Source organism: Grammomys surdaster, unplaced genomic scaffold, assembly GCF_004785775.1.
Source record: "Grammomys surdaster isolate TR1022 unplaced genomic scaffold, NIH_TR_1.0 126091, whole genome shotgun sequence".
Taxonomy (NCBI): domain Eukaryota; kingdom Metazoa; phylum Chordata; class Mammalia; order Rodentia; family Muridae; genus Grammomys; species Grammomys surdaster.
In genome coordinates, this window is record NW_021620899.1 from 4,812,744 (window position 1) to 4,824,399 (window position 11,656).

General features: G+C 39.6%; 1 protein-coding gene across 1 annotated transcript in view; it reads left to right on the forward strand.

Annotated features, from left to right (window-relative positions):
- Positions 1-4,776: 4,776 nt before the first annotated feature.
- Positions 4,777-11,656, forward strand: part of Tmem106b (transmembrane protein 106B) — a 42,656-nt gene continuing 35,776 nt past the window's right edge. The window contains exon 1 of the mRNA XM_028755945.1: positions 4,777-4,878. The gene's annotated coding sequence lies outside the window, so the exon portion shown is untranslated. The remainder of the gene's footprint in view (positions 4,879-11,656) is intronic.

Genomic DNA, 11,656 nt, shown 5'->3' on the forward strand with positions numbered 1-11,656 from the left:
TTCCTCCCAGCCCAGTCACTGGTCATCTGTAAATTTATTGACCAGTCAAAAACCAACTGAGATCAGGCTTTCTTTAGTATTACTGCAAACAGGTTTTGCATAACATAGTTAGCATGAGAACACAAGCTGCTACAAACTATGCTTGTAGTCTTGATCTATAAAATCAAGTTCTCAGTTCTGTATCTGAGGTTTTCTATTTGTGTAGGAATGTTCCACATACTACTGCACAGCCCTTTAAGTACTATTTCAACAAGTGGGCATATTAGAGATATGAAATTAGATAAAGTATCATTTTTAATCAAATTTAAGTTTTGTGTTACTTTAAATTTTAAAACAATGAGAAAATACTTTTTGAAGTAGTGTAAAATGAAGATCTCTACTTCTGATTAGAAGATATTTTTATTTCAGAGGTTTTTATAATATATGGCAAAAAGAAATGTAGAATTCTAAAGGTATATATTTTCTCATCACATAAGAACAAAACTGAAACTATCTTCTCTATGATTGGATACAGAACTCTGATTATGCTAAGAAACGCTTTACCACTGAACTAGATGCCAAGTCATTGACTTTCAAGACAGAGTCAGGATAGCCTGGATATCACGATCCTCTTACCTCCTACCCTAGGACTTGATGAAACTACAGGTACACACTGTTGTATGCCCACCCAAAACTAAAAACATTTATATTTACAGTTAATAAACAAATACCTTTATTAAAAGGTTTCAGGGCCTAGGCTAGGACAACAGGAGCTAGATGGTATAGTCAGTGTCCATATGATACCTTGCCAAGGTCCTTAAGTAACCTACTTCCTTCATGTTCTAGACATTGTTTTTTGAATCACAAAACCTGTAGTTTTAGAATACCTAATCACATTGTATGTTTTCAAATACAGGAAACAAAGGCACTAAATGGTATAAAAGACACAGACTCACTGTACACTTGAATCGTCCTCTGGATGCTAATGTGCTGGCACTAACACACTGCTTCCTGGAAGAACACTTCTTTGTGTCCTGTTTCTGTTAGAGAATCTCATTATGCTAGTATATAAAAATGGGCTTTAAATTAATTGATTGCAACGTCTTTACAAGAACTCTTCATGAAAATAAATACACTGCTCTGCTTTGAATAATTTCAGGTATATAAATCTTCCTAATTCACTACATTGTGTATTTAGCCCAGGAGCAGCAAGCATTTTCTTGATTGATGAAGCAAACTTATTCTACAGAAACAAAAGTGACATTTATCTATCTGTGTATTTCCACCATAGACCTACATGGTCAGGAACCATTTCTTTTGTCTGAGCAACTGCATAGAGCATTTAAAAGGAATAATACTAGCCCCAACTCTCAGCACCCTACTTTACACCCAGAGCTAACCTAGTAGTGAACTGATGAAGTCATTTGTTACTTCTTAGACCAACCTTGGCACCACTGGCTAGCACATGATAAAACTGGATTGACATTAACTACATTCGCAACCATATTTCATATATCATTAACTATGGTCACAGAGCAAGGAGTACTTGGTATTTCCTGGACTGTGGTTAACTTGTCCCTTTCCAAATTGTACATAAAAGGAAGAATCTCATAGAAGGAAATTTAGCCTGAAAGAGGGTGACATTCTAGTGCAAGGTTACATGGCGTTGCCCTTCTCCTCATGGAGACAGGCTGTGATGTCTGTCGATTCTTCTGCTAAACAGAATATCCATCATCTGACTTCTTTAGGGGTTCAGAGAGTTACCCTGCACGTTAACATTTATCATTTTGTGGGATCATTCATATTCTATTAATGGAGCTATATGTGTTCTTTATAGGTCAAAGGTAAAGAAATGTAGTCAGTTTTCCATCAGCCTTGTGTTGTAATCAATATGATTGGGAAAAACTCAGAACAAGCCCCATTTCTTCCCTGACCACTGTACACCTCCTCTCTTGAGTCTTTTCAACATGCTTACATTACGTACCTGGAATTCTTTGGACTATAGTTACTTTGCTCATAAGTAGACATTTTATCTACACTTGGCAAATACGATTTTCTCTTCTAAGAAGTTGAATTTAGCCTCTAGAGGCAGCAGTTAAAACCTTCTATAAAAATTTAAATAAAAGGTATCTATATTTAAAGTTACATTGATAGTTCTTGGCTATTATATTCTACACGATTTCTTATCTACTTATGTGAACTACATTTACTTATGGTTTTGATGGAAACTGTATCATCTGTCATCTACAACAAAAGTTAGCAGCTAAACCATATCCCTGTGTCAAGAATTCAAGCTTCTCTAGCTCCTTCCTTAGGGTTTTTGTGCTTCAATCAACATGTCAGCAAGATTGTTTCATATTTACTGTGTTCTTGAGCTGGGAATGTGTCTCTGAAAAATTTGTAAATTGCTAGCAGTATTAATTTTCCTCTGTGACCGAGAACTCGGGCTCCTTATTGTGTGCTGACTGGAGTCTGCTCTAAGAAGGAACTGGCTACCAGCAAGTCCCTAGTCTGCCCCTCTGTATCCATAGGCACTTTGCTCAAATGACTTTATAAAACTGAACAAAACACCTGTTACATGAGAACCACTTTAGTATTTTAGGTGTAAATCAGATCATAGTATTCCACAGACTGAGCTTCTCATGGCTTCTCACTGCTGTGAGCCAGTGGTCACAAGGCCTGGTTGTCTAAACAGGCTTTGAGACCTCAGCTCTGACTACTCTCCCCACACTCATTCTTCAAATACAGGAGGCTATTTCTAAGTCCCAGGCTGGGGAATATGTTGATTCTCCACCTCTGAAGCATCCCTATGACTCTGTTTGATGTTCTTTTCCAGAGAAGCCTGTGTCAGGATCCTCTGTTTCATCAGCTCTCTTCTGAAGTACCTGTGAAGAACCTCACAAGGATTCACATAAAATAATAATGTACTCATCCTTCTTTTATGTCTTGCCTGGACTTTCATTGTTCTAGTGAGCTTGCTACTGTTTGACATTTTTAGGGCAATGTTCTGTTTTAATCCGTTTGCTCACATTCCCACATGGGTAAGCTCAATGATGTCAAGTCCCATTCCTGCTTATGCTTGTTCTCCTTGAGTCTAGAGCAGCACTTAGCATATAGAAAATACTCGATACCATTTGATTGATGAATGGATGGAAACACTTTGAATTGATTCTAAAGTCCACTGATTAGCATGAAACAATAAAAGCTAAATACTCATGATAGAAAATTTCATTTCAAACTATGCTTAACTGAAATCTTTCTTTAGATTATAACTACATATTAGATAATCTTGACCTCCCTGTCCAATTCTGCTTTCTCCTGTAAAAAAAAGTGCTTAAGGATCAGAATAATAAAATGGGAATGGTATATTATTCTGTAAAATTTAGTAAGTATTTTTTCCTAGAAATATCTTCTAGTATATGTGCTTCTTGTTGTTCTCTATGTTTTACGTGTTTTGTAATGGGAAATATCAAAATGAAAAATGTTTGTATATGAACAAAACATATTGAAGGACTTCAGAATTTTGGCCAAGAAGAGTCAAATGGTGCATAGTCTACACCATAAAATATTAAATACACATTCAGTGTTAATTCTTGATTTAAATGAGTGAGGACTTGAGTTAGGTATAGTCACAGAAAGGCCTGCCCTGGACTGTGGTTGATATACTTCTTCAAATTTCGTTGAAGAAAGCCTCTGTTCCTTTTCCCAGATGGTATCAATTATAAATAGCTTTGTGGCTAAGGTTTGACTTTGTGCCCACTACTCTGTAGGATTTTATCTGGCTTGAACCTGTGCAGGGCTTATGCATGCTATATCACAATCTTTATGAGTTCATATGTGAGTCGATCATGTTGGATCAGAGTCACCCACCACGTTTGGCTCTTTGACTCTTTCTGTCTCCTGTTCCACATAAAACCATAAACCTTGAAGGGAAGGGTTTGCTAAGATATCCCAGTTAGGGCTGAGCACTCCAAAGTCACTCACTCTACATTGTCTACCTGCAAGTCTCTGTGTTCGTTGCCATCTACTTCAAGAAGTTTCCACATGAAATGGAATCAGGAAACTTACTGCTATAGTTCTGATAAGATTCCTGACTGGAAACAAAACAAAAAGAACAACAAAACCCCTTCAAAGTGTGTTTACAGAAATGTACCTTGAGTGGTTATTCCAGCCAAATTCTGGAGAAAGGACTTGAAATGATGCGCTAGATAGACCTTCCTGGCACACATTGTTTTTCTAAGACTTATTTTTCTGCCTGAGTGCTCTAGTTATTACATACTAATGCCTGATCTCTTGTGAAACTGTCACCTTGTCAGAATGTCAAAGCTAGACGTGATCTCTGTAATTTTCCATTAGTCATTGGGTAGTCCACTCTAGCAGCAGATTACACCTCTTGGTTGGCTTGCTTGGCTGGTTTCAAAGTCTGTTAAATGTTCTCTATGTATTGTTTACTTTAGCATTTGTGACTCAAAGTAATTCTGCCAAGTACACCATGAGTTCTACAAAATAGCTCAGTAAAAATAGGTCACCTGACATCATAGGATTAATTATATTAAACATAATGTTCAAGAAAATCTATAGAAATGTGAGAAATGTACTTCCACATAGGCAATTAATCCTCACAATAATAAAATAAAGAACTGGTGACCTGTTAGGTACATGACATTAGCTAGGAAAGATGTTTAATCAGTAAAAGAAGGGGGAGAGCACAGTCAGAAGATAATGAACACATTCCAAGCCAAAAGCGAAACAGAAATGAATTGCAGTGCCAAGAACGGCACACACCAAAAAGAGCAGAATACTAGATCCGCTCACTGTCAGCCATATGCTCTCCAAGCAGAAGACATCAGGACTCTGATGCATACCCATCCAACTGAGCACTCTGGCCTATAACCCAGGGTAAGATCCCAGGTGGAAAGCTGCAATAAATTTCATCAGCTGTCCAGAAAGGCACACTTTTGTGGGATTGTCTGCAAGTCTGTGGAATCTCATCCCTCTATTCCTATATTCCACAGCATCTTCTAAGACCTTTCTCAGATTAAGATTTAACATAGCATGTTGCTTTATCATCCATATCAAATTTAAAATTATTAAAACTCTATTGGTTCTGTTTAGTCAGTATGTACTTATTTTCTGTTCGTAAATTCTGTATGTTGTAGAAATGCCTATTTCTCTCAGTATCCATGCTCTACCAAATCTTAAAAGAGGTTTAGAAAATGGTTGATTATAAAAGAAGAATTATACACTAATTTTCATGACATTAACTATATATATTGGATTATACAGTTTTTCGGGACTATCATCTGTTGAAGTAATTATTTAAGTCAGCCTCTGGTTAACCTGACTATCTAAGCTGTATCTGCCTAGCCCAGCCGCCATGTTTCTCGGCCGGAGGCCACCTGCGTGCTGCAGCTAGAAATGGCCCACTAGAAACACCAGCCTGCCACCTACAAGATGTCAGCCTGGGAGACGGCTCAATCTCCCACGCTGTCTCTGCATGGCTGGGCATTACCTAGACCATCCCACCATCCATGTGGGGCCAGTAGAAAGCTGAGACTCTAATGCTTAAAGATTAATCAATGGCTTATATATTTGGTAATGATCAGTAACAAGATAACAATACAATCAGAAGTGTAACCCAATACCCAACCTAGATATAGCAACTACCTTTGACTGCTACAGACTTGTGAACATCCGCCTCCATCTCCTCTCTGTCTCTCTGTCTCTCTCTCTGTCTCTCTCTCTGTCTCTCTCTCTGTCTCTCTCTCTCTGTCTCTCTCTGTCTCTCTGTCTCTCTGTCTCTCTCTCTCTCTTTTTCTCTCCTAGCTCCTCCTCTTCCTTTTCTTCCTCTCCTCCTTACTCCTCCTCTTCCTCTCCTAACTCCTCCCACCTTAGCTCCTCCTACCATCATCAGATCAGGTATACAAGAGAAATGCATCTACTTAAACACTACCAGCATCCACTCTGCTCAGTACTCATCTCTTCACTTTAGTTTACTTTCCAAAAAGATCATTTCTTGCAGGTTTATAGTATGTAATGTTACTATGTATTTCAAACCCAGTATATTAAGTATGGTTTTTACATGCTGGTAAGCTTAGCACTTCAGAGGCTGAGTTATGAGGATAGTAGAGGCCAGCCTGTATTACATAGCACTTCCCATATCCAAGCATATTCAAACAACCACAACATCCAAATTTTTCGTATCTAGTTATTTAGAAATCTACAGTACCCTACTGTGTGACTGACAAGAGAACCTATTCTCCCAATCTTCTGCAACAATGTGCCCACGAGTCAGTCTCTTCCATCCTGTCATCTCACCCCTGCTTCCTAGCCTTTCATAGCCACTCTACTCTTAGCTTCTATGAGATCACTTTTCCTGTGAGTTATGTCAGGTAGTGCTCTTCTTTCTGTCTATGACTATGATAATATGCCCCAGATTGACCCATTGTGACAAATGACTGGATCTTCATTTGTTCCTGTTTTTGTTCTTCATACTCTGTTCTATTCTGTGTTTACTGATTGAAGGTGTTTTTTTTGCACTTTTTATTTTTAATCAATTTTATTTATTGACATACCAACTGTTGCTCCCTTCCACTCCCCCTAGTTCCTCACCCCATTTCCTCTCCCCTTTGCTTCCTTCTCCCTAACCCCCATATCCCCCTGCCCTGGAGGCTCAACTGTTACGTGTATCTTCTCCCACAGAGACCAGACCAGGCAGTTTTCTGCTACATATGTGCCAGGGGACACAGTACAGCTCATGCATGCTCTTTGATGGCTCATTCTCTGGATCTCTCAGGGGTTCCAGGTTAGTTGAGAGGAGACTGCCGACCTTTCTATGGGGCAGCTCTCCCCTTCAACTCCTTCAGTCTTTTCCCTATTTCTCTATAGGAGTCTATCACTTCTGTCCAATGGTTGGGTGTAAGTATCTGCCTGTCTCAGTCAGCTGCTGGTTGGCTCTCTCAGAGGACAGCTACGCTAGTCTCCTGTCTGTAAGCACATCATAGCATCAGCATAGTGTCAGGCCTTGGTGCTCCCTCCACCCCATGAGATGGCTCCTAAGTTGCAGCAGTTGCTGGACCGCCTTTCCTTCAGTCTCTTCTTCAGTTTTGTCCCTACAGTTCTTTTAGACAGGAACAATTCTGGGTCAAAAATTTTGACTGTAGATTGCTAACTCTGTCCCTCTACTTTGGGTCCTGTCTGTCTACCTGAGGTGGACTCAAGTTCCTTTCTCCTCACTGTTGGACATTTTAACTAAGGTCATCCCCATAGAATCCTGAGAGTCTCTCACCTCTCAGGTCTCTGAGACTTTCTAGAGGGTCCTCCCGCCTCCCACCTCCAGAAGCTGAATATTTCCATTCATTTTCCTGGCCCTCTGGGCTTCTCTCTTGTTCCCTTGCCTGATCCTATTCCCCTTTCCCCTCCTTGCCTTCTACCCATGTCCCTCCCTCCCTCTGCCTCCCGTGATTATTGTATTTCCCTTTGTAAGTGGGATTGAAGCACCCTCACCCTCACCCTTTCTGCTTGCTAAACTTGTTACAGTCTGTGAGTTCTATCCTGGGTGTTCTGTACCTTTTGGCTAATATGCATTTACCTGTGAGTACATACCATGCATGTCCCTTGGATCTGGGTTACCTCACTCAAGATGATATTTCTTAGTTTCATGATGCCTTTAATTTACATATTTATCCACTGTTATGACCATTATCTTTTCAAAGTTATATTATGCGTTTATAATAATATATTCATTTAGTTATAAAGCTGTTAATATTTCCTCTTTTGTCTGTGTAGTGCTAGGTAATCAAGATCAGGACCTAGAGTATGCCAAAAAAGTGCTCTCTCCACGAGCTCTTATATTTTTAGTTAATATTTCCAGGGCAAACACTTTAAAAGATACATTTTATTCACTCATACAAAAAATACTGGTTGAGTCTCCACCATGTACTGTATCATCTAGAAAACAGAAACACAGTACACAAAGATAAAAATGACTTTCCTTACTCTCTGCCATGTTCTCCTAAGCTAAATAAATAAATAAATAAATAAATAAATAAAATCCCTGGAATTATCTAAAGAGTATGAAACAGTATGTTGCCAATGTAGTACCTGAAAGCAAACAGAAAATTGGGCAATGAATAAACAGATTAAAATATAAAATATATTCACTTATGTATCATATTAGTTTTAAGTGTCCAATTTAAGTTGCTCAGCCTCTATTTCTAAAGCAGGCCATTCTCACATTCCAACTATTTTCTAGTTAAGTGGTTTATAATATATTTTAGAATAGAGTACCTTGTTCATGTCCAAAAATGTCAGAAGGATCTAGCTGGGTGTCAAAGAATCATATAAACCTGTTAACCCACCAGAGTTTCAGAATGAGAATCTTCAGCCTTCCATGTTTCCCCTCATTCTGCTCTCAGAAGCAGGACCAGTTTCTCCAGCTCGTCTCTTCAAGACTCTTCATCCAGAAGTACTATTTTACTCCTTCTTGACCAGTTCATTTCTGGAATGTGTTCCCAGGGCTTCCTTACTAGTTCAGTTAACTACTGCTTTTTTATTAATTTTTTATTTTTTTAAGAATTATTTATTTCATGTATATGAGTACACTGTAGCTGTCTTCAGACACACCAGAAGTGGGTGTCAGATCCCATTACAGGCAGTTGTGAGCCACCATGTAGTTTCTGGCAATTGAACTCAGGACCTCTAGAAAAGCAGCCAGTGCTCTTAACCATGGAGTCATCTCTCCAGCCCGACCAGTTAACTACTATTGTTTAAAGAGATAACAGTTTATAATGTTAACAACTAAGACAGGTTTGTTTACAAACCTCAAAGAAACCTTTGCTCTTCACCCCTTTCCTGCCTTTCAAGGAGAGAAGACCAACATGAAAACAGGAAGTAAAATGTCAATAACCTTTGGTAATGTTAAATTTGATTTCTTGGGGCTTGTGAGATGTCTCAGCATATGAGACGGCCTAGCTCTTGCTACCAACCCTGATGATCTGAGTTCAATACCCAGGTCTACCTGGTGGGAGAACTGGCTCCTGGAAGTTGTCATCTGTCCACAATGGTAGGAGTACAGGAGCACATATGCACACACATTATCGGGACATAGGAAAAAAACAAAGAAACAAATAAATAAATAAGTGAAATTTAAACATTTTTAACTCTGATTCTGTTTAAATGCCTGTAACTAACACGTAAGGAATTCTATATATCGAAATAAATACTGATGACGTACTTATAATGTATCAGGTGATATTCTTTTGGAAAGAATCAGAGGGAAGAAAGGAGAGGGCCGTCTTATAGTGGGCAATCAGAAAAGAAAACCTCGTGTGAAAGAATGAATATATAGTAAGCTTTCCCAGACTCGATCACGAACATTTTCTAGGCAGAGAAACTGAAGCATCCCAAGCATGCACTAACACGCATAGGAGACGTTCAGAGGCAAGGGAAGGGGTCTGAAGCTTAGAAGTGGCAGCCGGGGTAGTGTCTTTGAGTTTCTTGAGTATGCGATCTGTCAGATTCTAAGCAGAGATAGACTACAACTTACATTTCATTCTAACAACTGTGAGTTTATTATGTATGTGTGTGGCGGGGGGTGGGGGACAACAATGATGTCAGATGGCCTAGAAAGGCACTATGGGCAGAAGCAGAATGGTTAGGACACAGCAGTGCTTTGAATACTTCCATCTTTTTCAAAGAAAATTTATATGTATATTCATTCATGTGGGTGTGTGCGTGCGTGAGTGTGTGTGTGTGTGTGTGAGTGTGTGTGTGTGTACGTCTTTCATGTGTATATGTAGTGTCCAGCCCTCTGATGATGATGTGGAGCGCATAGGAAGATGTCCTGCTTTGGCACTCTATGCTTTTGCGACAAAATTTTTCACTGAATCTACAGCTAAGTCGCCTGCCATCAGGCCCCAGCGATCCTTTTGTCTCCTGTTCCACAGTGCTGACATTATAGGTAGTGAACAGACAGGTGCAATTTTTTTTTATGTGGGTGAAACCCAGGTCCTCATGTTTATAGAGCAGGCGTTCATAGTCACTGAGTCATCTTGCCAACCCATTCACTTTTTACAAACTTTTCTTTTGTTTGTTTTCACTTGGTAAAATGTCATCTGTTCACATGCATATTTTGCACCCTTTCTATAGATCCTGTACGATATTTATGGATTTAAGGTAAAATAAGTTTAAATTACCTATTATAATATTATCTATTATAATAGATACAATATTGCATTACGTATATTACATTATAATAGATTATAATATTGCATTATCTATTTCCAAGTCTGAGCCAATTCTGTGATTGTTCTATTAACTCTTCTGTCTTGACTGTGGCTCGTGTTCTCTTGCTTCTTCACAAGTCTCACAATTTTTATTGAATGCTAAATAACGTTAAGAAAAAAGCACAGTAAGTGATACGTCTTTAAAATATCTTCCCCATATTTTTTTAAAATTAGACTTCTTGTTTGGAATGTTGAGCCAATCAAATCCTTAGATTTGCTGAGCCTTAGATCTGCTGATGTTTTAGTTCGACTCAGTTTACCATGTAATTCAAGCAAACTAGCATCCTCAGAAGTCGAAAAGCCTTGGAGATCTCTTTGTACCTCATGTTTTACCGCTGGCGCAGTCTTACCTCGAACCTCAGACGCAAACATGCCCACAGTGCATCCTAACTCTCCTGTCTTTCTGAGCCTTAAGAGAATTGTACCTGCAACCTTGCCCAGATCCTTTAGACAGGTAGCACTAGTGAAAGCCTGGGAACCTGTAGGGATTGCTGTCAGTCATTCTGCCATGCCTCTGCTTTTGTCAAAACAGAGCGGATCACTGAAAGCTTCCAGGAGAGGTCTGGGAAGTGGCTGCCAACACACTCTATGACTGGTATCCTGGGGCCTTGGAATCCCTCATTCCAGTAGTAGCCAGGAAACATTCCACTAAGCTCCCTTGGCCCCGGTTTAGGGAGCATCCCTCCTCCTCCCGTGGTTCTGAGGGAGATTTAAGCAGCTGCAGACTTCATTGCTCCCTGGAGTTCTCAGCACTTTCCGGATTTGAGTTTATTTATCTGTGTCTCCATCTCATGGATCAGATTTTGTTTTTGAAACGCATAATTTTTGCTGGTTGTGAGTAAAGCAACAGTGTCTTGCTAAAGAGAAACTTGGATTTTGTGTTTTTCTTACGTTATAATAATTTCAAAACACTGTCTTCAGAATTTCGGTACTGAATGTTCCTCTTAATCTGGACAGTTTGTAATAGATAAAGAATAGAAATGTTTCTTTTCTTCCCTTCCTATCCTCCTCAGTCATCAGGGGCTGTGTTTTTGCTGTACAAAACTACTTGACCTCCTATGGCGTCTTCCACAAATGTTTAATTTCCATCTTTTCTGGTTTCATGTTAATGTGTTAATAAAAAGATAAAGAGATAGAGAATATATTCTGTGGGTGTGTGGAGAGGTATGGGGGAAGGGGATGTCTCATCAGGCCCTTGCAGAGGCATCTCTTTCTACTGAGGGACCAGTCATACACTGGTATAGTATAGTTTATTCAGGGCATGGGGAGGGGAGCCAAGAGGATAGTAGAGGCAGAGAGAGAGTGAGAGCGGAAAATGAGGGAGGGGGAGGGGGAGGAGAAGGGGAGGGGGAGGGGAGGGGGAGGGGAGGGGGAGGGAGAGAGGGAGAGGG